A 14,644-nucleotide genomic window follows, 5' to 3' on the forward strand; every position below is an offset into this window, starting at 1 on the left:
AGGAACCTTCTCGTTGTGAGGCGACAGCCCTAACCACCATGCAGCCTAGAGATAGATATGAAATAGCAATCATGTAGTCTTGTAATGAGACTGTTTCATCAGGGCAGAAAAGCAGGTTGGTGTTATATCTTGCTCTAGACCTCTGAGCATCGAGCACCTCTGGGTTTTTGATGTTAAAGAGGTTATGGTCAGTTACAGAGATGAAGCTTAAATAAAAACACAAGTTCTTAAATGTGTTTAAATAGTGTTTTTTCTGCCTTTTCAGGACTCAGAGGTCAGCAGCAAACTCTCTCTGGCTCCTCAGGTTTCTGTTGTCATATTTCTGGGAATTTGATGCAATGTTTGGAAACCGAGCCGCAGTCAGGCAGGGTGGATCGCACTTTCACAGTGTTTGTGTGCATGTGTGTCTTCACCAACTCTGCTCAGCCAAAAATGATTGTGTCATTACGGCATCCAGGATGTAAGAGCTCTCACACACCCACCCAACCACACACTCACAGCCTCAGGGTTTATCCCCTCTCCTGTCCTGGTCTCTGTCAGTCATGCTCTGTGCTCCCACTCCTCACTCTTCTGATGTCATTTGGGAGTGGATTGATGGGCGGAGGGGGCTTATGAGAAAGGCACATACACACAAACATGCTCACAGGTCTGGTTGGGTGTTAATAGTGAATTATGAGTTTTTAATGCTTAACACTGTGGCTGATCCAGGGAGAAACGTCAGGCCAACTTGCAGTTAATCAAACCATTTCACTGTGTGTGTATTTGTGTGCTCAGTTGTGATGAAATAAAACAATTGACAGCAGGAGTTAGATACACATGCATGAAGCTTGAGCAAGCAAACAAAGAGCATGTGAGAAAAAGAAATGAAGAGAGAAATCAGAGATAAAGTCAGTGGGGCGGGGGGGATGTAGAAGAAGAAAAGGTAAAGATAAATAGAGAGAGAAAGTGATGTGTAGAGAAAGGATAATGGCTTCCATATGAGAATGTCAGAGTGTTTTCCTGCTCACTTCTTGCTATAATCATATCAGCAGTCAGGCCGTTTCCAGCCTTCATAAATGTGAAGTATGCAGCGAGTTTCAGGATCCAACTTCCTTTGCATAAACACTCCTTAGAAAAACAACCTGAGTGTGTGTCCTCTCAGAGTGGATACAGTGTGGCATACACACACATTAGTGCATGGGGTGTCAGAGACCTGAGTGTACTGGCCTGCAGTACAGGTTGTGTATTTTTCTGTGTCTGTGTGCAGAGATCAGGAGGTGAATAGAGAGTTAAAGCTCTCTTGTCAGCCATAAAACGTACATTAGGAGTTTTGTTTTACTGTAAACATGATAAATGAAATATTTACTGCAGCGTTTGTCTATAAAATGACAACCATGTCTTTATGCAGTGATAAAAGTAAAAAACAACAGAATATCTGCCTCTTGCAGGAAACTTTGAACTGGTTTGTAGTCCTTGAACCAGTTAGGATCTCTGGCATGCATGTTCTCACCCTATAACACAGCTGAACGTGTCACTTTTTAATTATGTTGGCGGTTTAGTTCAGTTGGCAGGCAGATGCCCCATGAAATGCAGAGAAGTAACAAACCTCTGTGCTCTCGTCCCAAGTTTAACTCATGTTTGATGCATGTCACCCCACACCCTCCTCAAATTTCCTATTCCTCTGTAACTTTCTTATCAGCCCGTCTCAAACAATCAATCTGTTTGTATAGCCCCAATTCATAACCAAAGTTATCTCAACACACTTTACAAAGAGGGCGGTCTAGACTCTAATCATAAAGAGCAGCATTAGTCACCATGAGCACAGCACAAGCAGTATTAAGCCCAGCTACACTGGTTCTGCTGGGGATGGAAAGGGCTAGAAGGAGGGGTAGGGGTGGACCAAAGCAAGAAGAGGAGAGAGACAAGAGAAACAACAAAACAACAAATGAAAGACAAATTAAAGCGTCAAACTTATCTCTCATTTTGTGGGAAATTGCTATATCCAACTCATCCAAGTAAAGCTAAAAACCCCCTCCTCTAATATATCTTCCAAATCTTACAAGTCTGTTCAGATTCTTTGTAAGATAAAGGTTTTAAGTTTGCTAACCAACAGTGTTTTTGTTGTGTAACCCTAGCTTAAAATGCCCACATACAACCAAGTCAAGTCAAGTCAAGTCAAGTCAAAAAAAAAATCCAGCAAATTTTTAACCCCTCAGATTAAGCCTACTTTATCTGCACTCATAGGTAGATTTGTTTTGCAGCCAACAAGAGTGTAACATCCATCACAAAACACATATAACATACAAAAGTTTTGAAAGAGAAGCATAACTGTTCAAAAGCGACTAAAACATGATTTAAAAAAGGAGGGGCAGAGCCATGGTGCTGATGGAATGTGTACTACAAGGAGCCTTTTGAATCTGTGGGTATGTACGTATATCTAGTACAACTTCACTAACTTCTAAGGTGCATGGAGGATAAATAAAGTCTTGAAGGAAACAGAAAGCTCCAGCAACACTTGTAGTTTAGACAATAACTTTATTAGACCGGTGCGTTTTGGCATGTGGCATTCATCAGGGTCATCAAGAAACTCATTGCAAACAACATTTAAAAAGAGTAGTATGAGACTGAAAACAATTAAAACATTTCAAATAATACAAAAGTACTTAAATGTAACCAATCAGATACAGCCACATGTAAAAACCAGCCAATGGAGCAACAAAGCCAATGGGTAGGTTAAATGATTATGTGGCTTTTAACCAATAACAACTTGACAGAGAGGCAAGGGGAGTGCCTAACATACTGTACATCTTAAGATCCACCAGATACAGGTAAGTCACCTAAGGAGGAGCAACCACTGTCATTTTTAAGTGATATCTGCAAAGAAAGTTAAAGATCATTGAAAGACATTAACCGCTTAAAGCCTGTTGTATCATATTTGATACATACTTTAATGACACCTCTATCTAATCAATATGATCATAAATTAATCAAAAAAACTTCTGAATAAATCTGTTAAATGATAAAAACGCCCTCAACTGGATTATCAGTTACCAAAAACACCTAATGTATTAATGGAATATAATATATATTTATATACAAATTATATGGAAATTTTGATTTTTTGGATTTCTGTAGAAAGTGAAATTAACATTTTACCTCCAAAAAAACCCCAGAATTTTCTGGCTTTAATTTGTGTTTTCAGGCTTTAATGGGTTCAAAATAATAAAAAAATACAACAAACACAAGCAAAAGATGTCCTAAAAATAATAAAATACAGAGGGATAGAGGATAACTGAAAAAAAAGTTAATAGGTATAGATATATTGTCATAGGGAAATTCACAATAAAAACAGCAAAATTAAACCGAGCCCATGGCGACCGCATCTTATGAATGCATATCACTAATTCCTTGTAAACGTCTTTTTTTCCCTGATAACCCAACAGTATTCTTTTGTTGTTTTTCCTAGCTTAAAATGCCCACATGTAACTGTCAAATAAAAAGTAATTAAAAAAACAATCACCTCTAATAACCAAACTAAACCATATCCAGAGCTACCACATGCAGAGTCTGGTTAGGGGAAGAGCAAAAGTATCTTTTCCATTAGGAAAAGCTGTCAGAGCAGTTCATTGCTGTTCTTTTCATCAACAGGAGGTCAAGTGTGATTAATGACATTAAATAAATTGCCACTATGGCTACATTCAGACTATTCACTAGTTTTCATTGTTTACCAGCTTGCAGAACAAATAAACCCCACCCAGAGCTACCGCCTTATTCTCCTCAAATGACACTGATTAGTCCATCTGGTCTCAGACCTGGCACAATTATATCAGAATGGAGCTTTGCAAGATGGATCGGGACCTGGAGCCTGGCCAATCCATCAACTTTGCAAGGTTATTTGAAATATAGAGGGGTGAGATTTTTGTCCACAGGGGGCACAAAAATCCACACAATCCAAACAATGTTCTAACAGATAAAAAACACACACAGTGTACCGTTTTGTGCATAAGTACTGGAGTCATTTCCTGTCAAATGCTTCAATGCTTACAAAACTGGTTTATTAATTAAGCCAAAGACATTAGAACACAATCAATAAGGCTATACTGGTTTTAAAGAGTTGATAAAGCTTTAACGAATTACACGTTCAGCTGAAATCATTAAACTTATTTCTAAACAAATAATGCATCAGAGAAAAGTTGGACTGCAGCTCAGCATCGAGGGGTTAAAGTCCATGGTAGCCGATGAACTATTGATAACAGTTGGATCCCTGGTGGTGTGTCTGTGTGTTTACAGCAGCAGCAGATCAAACCCTGAACAGTGCTCCATGTTACACAGTCAAGTCAGAGGTTCTCTGCAAAAAGATCCCAGGAGTGTTAGAGCGGGTCAGAGGAGGCCGCGGACCTCCTGCCTGAGCTCTCAGCTGGCAGCAGAGAGCTTCACAGAGCTCAGAGGGGATGTGTTGAGAAACTGTTAAAACACTGGGCATGTGTGTGTGTGGGTGTGTGTGTGTGTGTGTGTGCACGCTCCCTCTGCTCAAATGTTCACAAATTAGCTAATATCTGGAGTTAAGTTACGCACACACATACACCCACACTCTTTGGTTCACTGGGCAGAGGTTTTATACAATTGGCTCGGGTTCAACAGCAACACTGAGCAGATAGAGAGCGGCATGGAGGAGTGAGCTCTGCCCTCACAGGTTAAAGTGGTACATATTTCTCGTAAATGTAGGTCTGTTTTGCTACTTTTTATTGTTGATTGAAATAACACAGTAGTGATTCAGTGTGGACTCAGGTCAAAATCCCACATATGCTCTTCTAATCACTTCATATTGGGGGTGGAATTTAGTGATTAAATGAGATGCAGATGCAGAAACTGATGCATTGTAAGTTCTCTTGCAGGAGTGATTTTTGCAGCTTTTTCTCACTGAGTTCACGTATGAAGTTTTACCCAAAGCTGGTCATGCCATGATCCCCAGGGGTTTGGTCTAAAATGATCTGGGATAGGTAAAAAAGTGTATTTGGGTCAGTGTGAGATGTCATAAGGCTTCTGTACAGATGCACCAACCTTTTCTAGAGATGTGAGCGAAAGCAGTCTTGTGCATGAACAGAAATTTACACATACAAATAAACTTATGTTTGAGCTTCTCGTTGCCAAGCCACTTTGGCACTATGATTAAGAGGCAAAAGAGAAGGCCTTGGAGTGCTCAGCTGTATTATTTTATGAGAGACCAGGGTTAGTTTCGACTTTGGCCTGTGCTTCTGTGCTGCAGTAGTGCTACACTGATAGTGAGGATGAGGAGCACATCAACATGAAGTTACTCTGTTATAATGTCAGTGTCTTGATTTCATTCCATGGCATACCGACCGGAGACATCCCAAGAGAGGATTTTTTAAAGAAAATGACTTCAAATGGTTCCAAATTAAAACAAACAATCAAGCAAACAACAACAACAACAACAAAAAATAAAAAATAAAAAAACAATAATCGTATTGTTTGGATATCACTTCTGAAAAAATTTATGATTAGTGAACTGAATTATTTGGTATGTTATACTGCTGTTGTGCAACAATGTGAGATGTACTCTTGAAAAAAATCTTCTATCTTCTTGATTGTCCTATGTGTACATGGACTACCCTTTTATTGATTTTGAAGTGGTTGTAGTATAAATATACCTGTGTCTGAAAGATCCAGTCACTGGTTACCAGTATTCCTGGCTACCATTACACCATAAAGACAAAAGAACACTCCTGGCAACTCAGAGGTAAGATTTTGAAAAGTTTAAGTCAGGAGATGGATACAAAAAGATTTCCAAGTCCCTGAACATCCACAGGAATTGCATTAAATCCATCATCAAGAAATGGAAGGAATTTGGCACATGTGTAAATCTGCCTAGATCAGGTTTTTCACACAAACTGAGTGAATGTGCAAGAAAGAAGAGTGAGAGAGGCCACCAAGACATTTAAGACTACCCTGGAGGAGTTACAAGCTTCATCAGCTGAGATATTACTCTGAATGAGAAAACTCAAATTTAATCTCAACAAGAGTTTGCCAAAAAGCATGGGGGAGGCTCCATGGTCAAGTGGGAGAAAGTTCAACACCAAACACTATACATCACCACAAACACACCATCCCCACTGTGGTGCACAGTGGTGGCAGCATCATACTGTGGGGATGATTCTTGGCAACCAGCCCTGGGAGGCTTGTAAAGATAGAGGGTAAAATGAAAGCAACAAGACAGATGAAAACCCTGGATCGTATTCAGTTTGCAAGAGAACTACGGCTTGGGAGAGGATTTATTGTCTAGCATGACAATGACCTGAAGCATACAGCGAAAGCTCCAGAGAAATGGTTTAAAGACAAAGACTGGAGTGGTGGATTTAAAGCCCAGACCTCAATACAATAAAGAATTTGTGGCTGGACTTGAAAAAGGCTGTTCACGCCCAACCCCTTGCAATCTGACAGTGCAGAGGAACGGATTCTTTGTCCGTCTGTTTTAAGTTAGACATGCAAATGTCAAGGTTTTTATTCTGATTAACTGCTCAATGCATGTACACACTAGCTTGTATTCAGGGTTCTTGCAAACAGTGAAGTTAGAATCTCTAATCAGAGATTTCCTTAAAAGCGTGGAGGCTACATGGCACGTGTGGCTGCAAGCTGTTTAACAGAAGGTCTTTAGACAGAGGATCAGGTCTGCTCAGGGAAGATTCACTGCTCCTTCTGGTGGACAGAAAATCACAAACCTGACATCTGACCTTTAGGTTTGACCTTTAACACAGCCACTGGACAGGAGACTGGTTTGTGTGTATGTGTGTGTGTATGTGTGAGAGAGAAAGAGACAGATGATTAGGATAGATATTTCTCAGGGTGGAAGATGCTGACCTCACTTCAAACAGATCAGACTGAAATTAATTCATGCTGGCTGGTGACACAAGACTTGAGGTAATAAAGAAAAGATGCATATCTTCTTTCTTTTCATTTTTTCTATAATTCTGAAATTATAATCTCCTTGATTTAGAAAAAAATAGAATAAAAATTATTTTCTCAAGTAAATTAAATATTCATCCATACACAGATAATGACCTTTCCTATAACTGAATACAATGGCCTCTATGACATAAATGTTAGGGCTCTGTTTGCTCTATTGAGAATCATTGTAACCTTATATTAGAGCAAACATTTCTGTGTGGAACACTTTTTTTATTGGAACAATAATCCTGGATCATACATGCATGTCTGACATTTATGACAAACAGCTTGAAAAAATATATTTTTAGTGAATTATGCACATTTTAATTGTGGATAGAACTCACAGTCTTACATTTATCATGAGATGTGTCATGCATCTCAGAAGCCCCAACATGGCATCCTTATGTAGATATCTATTAAACACACCACAGTGACATCATCATCATTATCGTGCAAGCAAACCAGAAGAGCTGAATATCTCCTGTTCTGTTTTTAAACTTTAATAAAGGGTGACATCATTATTCAAAGGAGAGAATCATCTTTGGCAGTCAGCACTGATTTCTGGGCGTCATCTTGTTGATAATCTTGACTTCTTGGCAGCAGGTGATGACATCATTGGCAGTAAGTGATGATGTCACTGTCCTTGATTTAAAATGACTCAGAGTGCTTAATTTTTCTCAGATCACCAGCAGGCAGCAGAGGGAAATCTGGAGATTAATGAAATATAAAAACAATACAGTTCAACAAAAGAGCACAATAAAAGAGAACAGAAAGAGGATTGATATGCTGTTTTTTTTTAAGGTTCTTTACAGAAGGGACAAATGTTGTTTCCTAATAGGGACCAGTTAGTCAAAATAAGTATTTTCATAATTATTTGATTAACTAGTTTTATATTGATTGTTGTTCTTATTTTACGTATCCCAATGTCAGGCTTTTATCAGTTGTTTGTTTCACTTTTCAAAGACAGACTAACACATCATATTCTTTAAATAACTGGTTGCAGTCAATTTAAAAAGAACCATCAAGGACAGCGAGTCTCCCAGCACAACCTTAAGTATGGGGCATACATTTGGTGCATTTCTGCATGTGGTACCAGCTCAATTAAATTTGCCACTACTCATTTTTAGTACCAGGCACTTCATTTTCTATCACAGTATAGTCTAACAGAACCTCCTCAACATAGGTGTACTCATCATAGCACAGTTTTGTGAAACCAATGTATATCCAACATAACACCAATGGAGAACAATTAGGTGATAATACACAAAGCTCTCAGTCTGTTTTTTTTTTTTTTTTTTTTTTTTTTGTCACAGCAAGCAGACCAGTTTTGTTCCAGAGAGGTTTTTGAGCAGCAAGACAAAATAAATTTGAAGAATACAGGAGAGTTTCAGATGTCATACAGCAGTATGAGAGAGTTGGTTCCCATGTTGGAGATCCCAGTGATGCTCCTACTGATGATACTCTGCCCACTGAGTTCACTTTGAACCTTGCAAGAGTTGACACCAACAATGACCAGGTACCTGACATGATTCCTAATGAAAAATAAAAAAACTGAGTAGAGTTGAGCTGGTACCACATAGTGGAATGCAACCAATATTTATGATTAAATACCTACAAAATGAATTACTCTCCAATGAGCATCAGCTGTGCCTTGTGTTAAGGGTTGATTAGTGATTAATTACACTCCCAACAAACACAATTAAGATGGCAGAAATGCTTCAGTGAAAGCTGGCCACTGTGTGAGAGAGAGGGTGAGAACATACAGGTAAGGGGCCACAGACCAGACTTTATCCCTGACAGCCTACTTTGTGGACAAAAGCCACCATACATAGAGCATGGATACAAATGCCAGGCTACTGGTCCTGCTCTTTAGTTGGGCTGTTGTCAAGGGAAGTTGTCACAGCTGTATGTAGGCATACTGTATGTATATGTATGTTTGACTTTTTGTCTGCTACACATCTTTGGGCTTTCAGGATAGTGTTTAGTCTTTTTGTGTGTTGATATGCTGCATTAAGACCTGGACAATGAAGTTACAGGAGTTTTAACTTATCTCTAAGTGTCAAATTAATCACAATGATCAAACCATTTTTGTTTTTCTGATCACCAGAAAGGTATCCCAGTGTCACAGGAAAACAAGCTTTACTATCTCAAGATAGACTGTATGGACAAAAGTATTTATACACCTGACCATTACACCAACAGGAACTGTGATGACATTGTATTCAAATATATGTACTCAATTAAGGAGTTGGCCCCCTTTTGCAGCTTTAACAGTGAGGACGAGAAGGCTGAGCTCACGATCTCCTTCAGTTTCATCCCAAAGGTGCTCGATGGAGTTGAGGTCAAAGCTCTCTGTGGGCCAGTCAAGTTCTTCCACACCAAATTCCTCAAGCCATGTCTTTATAGTCCTTCCTTTGTGCACTGGTGCACAGTCATGTCGGAATAGAAAAGGGTTGTCCTCAAACTGTTGCCACAAAGTTGGAAGCATAGCATTGTCCAAAATGTCTTGGTATGCTGAAACATTAAGATTGCCCTTCACTGGAGATCAGCCCAATACATTATCCCTCCTCCACCAAACTTCACAGTTGGCACAGTGCAGTCAGGCAGGTAATTTTCTCGTGGCATCCATCAAACCCAGACTCACCCATCAAGCAGTGAAACAGGGAAGCGTGATTCTTCACTCCACAGAACATGTTACCACTGCTCCACAGTCCAGTGTTTGTCTACTGCTTCATGGCTGAGTTGCTGTTGTTCCTAAATGCTTCCACTTTCTTAATGATATCACTAGTTGACTGTGAAATATCCAGCAGGGATGAAATTTTACCGATTGTCTTATTGCAAAGGTGCCATTCATCACAGTAGCATGCTTGAAGTCACTGAGCTCTTCAGAACAACCCATTTTGTTTCACAAAATGGTAACATTTTTTTCATCATCATCTTGCATGCACTATGTGCAGCCAACTGTGACCACAGTGTGGACATTATATGACAGATTTCAGCTGCCTTTGACAAAAAATGATCACTTTGTTGTCACATTTTGCCTGATGCCCTGAGGGAGGGACACCATCTCCTGTGAGGGAGGAGAAACGAGGAGGTGTAAACATGAGGTGGAGGTGGAGGAAGAAGGCAGGGAGGGAGGAGGAGGAGCGGGAAAAGAGAAAAAAACAAAGCAGATGTGAATATATTCATGGGAAATGGATTACTAGACACAGGAGAGAAAGATAATTGTTTGGAGTATTCGTTCCAAGTCCCAGCTCAATTTCAAACCCTCCACTTAAGTGAGTGGGTACGAGTGTATGTTAGTGTGTGTCACTGCGTGTGACTGTCTGTTACAAGTGGTTTAGGAGTGGCAGTGAGGGGTGTCATCCTCCACACTTCACTTTAGCACTCCTAGTTCAATTGACACACAAAGAGAAGCTCAGGCACGGTTAAATTTCATTGTTCTACACCTCTTGATGGTTAAATGATACGGAAACATCACCTTTCTATCAAGAGATGACTCCATTACCACTCACCCTCATACACATCATCATCATCATGTCACCTTCCTCTTCACTGTCACTCTCTGATTCCCTTGACTCTTCATCATCTCCTACTCATCCTCATATTTATTCACTGGTTAAACTTCTTCCCTGTTGCTCTATCCTCTCTGCCTCTGAAAAATGACAAAAACCTAAAATTTCTAGAAAATTTCAATATTTCAAGTAGGTTGAGATATTTGTAATATCAACAAAATAGTGGAGAGGAACCTACTGCTGGACCGAAAACATAATGAAACGGTATCATTATATGGACACAAAGAATACACTGGTCACACACTAAACAGTATTTGATTATGTTCCAGTCTAAGGATGTGAATCACCAATCCTTCTGCTTGATTGTGAATTTTCTTGAGTATTTCCTGCTGTGTTAGCATATCAGCTCACTTAGACTTCACAAGAAAAAAATATTCAAAGGCTGACTTGAAAAATCAGGGTGAAGCGATTTTGAAAAATGCATCTGTTTTTAGGAATTGTGTTGATGTGAGGAAGCACAAAAATATATATTTTTTCTCAATTTGAATCTGAAAACGTTGACATGACCATGTTATTCTGATAACTGAGAATGATTAGGTAATAGTAATAAGATGATTAGATGCATTTACATACACTAAAGAGTTCTATGAATAAAACCTCATTGCATGACTCTGTCAATACAGTTTCAATAAAAGTATTCACCTACTTGGATGTTTGACCCTGTTATTGATTTTATAAATAAATCATGGTCAATATAATGTGGCTTCTTTGACCAAAAATTGTTTTACAAATTGAAAAAAAAAAGAAATCAATCAATAAAATCTTCAATGTCAAAGTGAAAACAGATTTCTACAAAGTACTGCTGATAAAGAGGGTTAAAAACCTGACTGCATAAATATTCACTGATCTAATCCAAAAAGTCCAGCCATTTAGTGCTAGCATTCTCATGAAGAGTTAAATGGGATCACCTGAAGGTGGTGAATGTTTCAAATGACTGTAAAGACACCTGTGTTTGGAAGGTCCAGACACTGGTTTCCTGTATTCCTGGCTACTATTACACCATGACAAAGGAACACTCCAAGCAATTCAGAGGAAATATTTTAAAAAGTATAAGTCAGGGGATGGATCCAAAACAAAATTTCCAGGGCCCTGAACATTCCCCAGATTTCAGTTAAATCAGTCATCAAGAAATGGAAGAAATGTGGCACGTGTGTAAATGGGGCTAGATCATGCAGTCTTTACAAACCAAGTGACTGTGAAAGAAAGAGACTAGTGAGAGAGGCCACCAATACATCTATGACTACTCTGAAGGGGTAGAGATGGTAGAGACTCTGCATACAACAACTGTTGTCTGGGTTCTTTACCTGTCAGAGCTTTACAGGAAAGTGGCAAAGGGAAAGACACTTTTTAGAAAACTCTTAAATCAGTTTTTTAAAGAAGAATGGAGTAAAATTACAGTATCTAGATGTGCACCTATCCACACAGACTCCATGCTGTGATTACAGCCAAAGGTGAATCTACTAAATACTTACTTGAAGGGGGTGAATCTTTATGCGGTCATTTATTGATATTATTACATGTTTTTATTCAATTAACATCACTTTGCAGATTTTTGTTTTCACTTTGACAATAAAGAGGTTTATTTTGCATTTTTTGGTCATAAAAGCCAAATCATATTGACCATTTATCTATAAAACCAGTGAAAGGGTACAACATCCAAGGGGCTGAATACTTTTTATAGGCACTGTAGATGGATTAGTGTATGAGCTGGTTGGACAGCCTGCTATAAGAGAGATGATGGGTTGTTAAATTATGTTATATGATACATGCAGCCTCAGCCAACCCTTAGCACATCACAATCACCCTCACTCTGTGGCATAAAAAGCCTGACAGGTATACAGGAAAATGAGAGTTCTGGGGGACAGATGTATAATGCTAAAGTTAAATGGTGTCTCATTTGTGCACCTTTAAAATGACCGAAGAGTTTACAATTGGCCTATTAGCTTATGTTAAATGATATTGCTGAGTGGCTTTATAGTGTGAGATTTAACAGTCAGTTAAAAAGACAAGTCACAGTTCCTCTGTGAACCAATCAGTGCCCAGAGAGAACATAAAGTCCTGGATGAATACAAAAATAAAATGTGATTGGATGTATGGAACAACATACTGGTTTAAAATGCCTGCCCAAAGATTAATAGATGATAGTATGTATTTTTAGAACAATCAATTTCAAATCAAATGTTTATATGGAATCACATTCGAACAGCAGATAAACTTCTGGCCTTTATATACATGAAATTAGGTATAAAAGATAAAAGAAGTGTTTTAAACTCAGTGAGTCTCATAGATTTTCAAAAGCACACTAAATTTGAACAAATAAATATGGAATATTGAATACTTCAATATAAACACAAAACTATATCTATATGTATTTATTACTTTTTAGGTTGTGAATAAAGTGTTTTTGCCAAAATGTGATAATCCTTTGTAGACTTCCTGTTTCTGATCTATTTGTTTTCAGGTATTGAACCAGGATAATTTCAGTCCCAAGTACTGTTTCAGTAATGAATACCATGATACTTAACTTGGCAGGGGTATCAAAGTTGAAATTTTGGTATACTAGGTGTATACATGCATGAGTAAATCAATCTTCAACCATATTATGTATGGTATGTAGGTATGGTTATTTTACTTTAAGAAATCCTATTTACTATGTTTAGTTGGATTAACTTGTTTACATGTGTCTTTAAATCAGACTAGCAGAATAATTAGGCTTTTTCTAAATGCATGTAAACGTACTATGTGTTGATTTTAAGGATCCATATCAAAAGCTCAACTTGGTCTTTGCTTTTTTAACCTGTTCATAAAGGTTAAGAACCGAGCTGAAGGAGGACAGGAGGAGGGAGGAGAGCGGGGATTAAAAATGTGAGTGAGAGAGAATGTACATGTGAGTGTTGTTCCCCCTGATGGGGTTAAGTGCACCCAGAGTGGGATGTGGTGATGGAGGGAGGATGAGAGGGATAAAAGAAGAAGAAAGAGATGAAAAAAAATTGAGAGAAGAGATCCATTAGCTAATGGATGTCTTCAGTCCTGTCTCCTCACACTTGGCATCATCACGCACACACACATGCACCCAGCCACAGAGTTGGTTTGTTTTATAAACTGTGAATGTGTGCTGTTAGTGCTCAAACAAATCAAGAGCATTTCTCAACTCATCTAACACTGCCATAAATTATTCTGGATTAGACTCATATCTCTCTTTGAAATAAAAATGTGTTTACACTCCAAACACATGTGTGAGTGTGCGTGAATGTGGGTGTGTTTTGTGTGTGCGCTATGAGACAGCAACTAATTGGTGTCAATAAGACATCTGTGGCTCCTCTTTGATTAAGCCTGCAGGCTAGGAATAGGAGAATAACACCTCACACGCACACGCTGCCTGTAGTTGTGCCGATAGCTAACTCCAGGCTGGGCCCATCTGTCTAATTACAGACACTGGTCTCACTGGAGAATTAGTATTGTTTATCAACACAATACACACCAGCATACAGATGCATGCACAAACACGCTTGGTGAGTATAACCACATGTATGTCAGGCCTGGTTTCATCAGCGCTCCTGGAGTCAAGAACAGTTGGATGTGACAGAAGAATGGAGATTTAAATAATGAAAGAAAAAAGTCTGTGGAGTGAAGAAGGGCTTCACGTCTGACTTTTTATGACACGTGGTAGAACTGATTGACCTCTTCTGCTGAATTAATTTCCAGGAAAGGTGTTTTATATTTGAACAGTTATGAAGTTATGAGTCACATTTCAAATAAATTATTTCATCATTTCACACTTTTGACATCCTAAGATTTTCTTTTATAACTTTATAGATTTGCTTTTTGGGTGCATCACTGACATTTTGCAGTCCACACTCTGATACACATTTAACTGTGAAAGTTGGATTTCATTAAAGTTGTTTTGCCAAAAGATATTTAAAGGTGCAGTGTGTAAAACTGAATATGAACATCTAGAAGTGGGTTCTAGATTGCATTTCTCTGCTTGAAACTGTGGCAACCAGTTGAATTTAATGTGTATCTGTAATGTGAATACAATACAATACAATAACTGTATATATTTATTTTCCTTTTTCCTCTATGTTACCATGGAAACATGTAAAAATCCAAGATGGCAGCATCCATGG

Source organism: Cheilinus undulatus, linkage group 12 (genome assembly GCF_018320785.1).
Source record: "Cheilinus undulatus linkage group 12, ASM1832078v1, whole genome shotgun sequence".
Taxonomy (NCBI): Eukaryota; Metazoa; Chordata; class Actinopteri; order Labriformes; family Labridae; genus Cheilinus; species Cheilinus undulatus.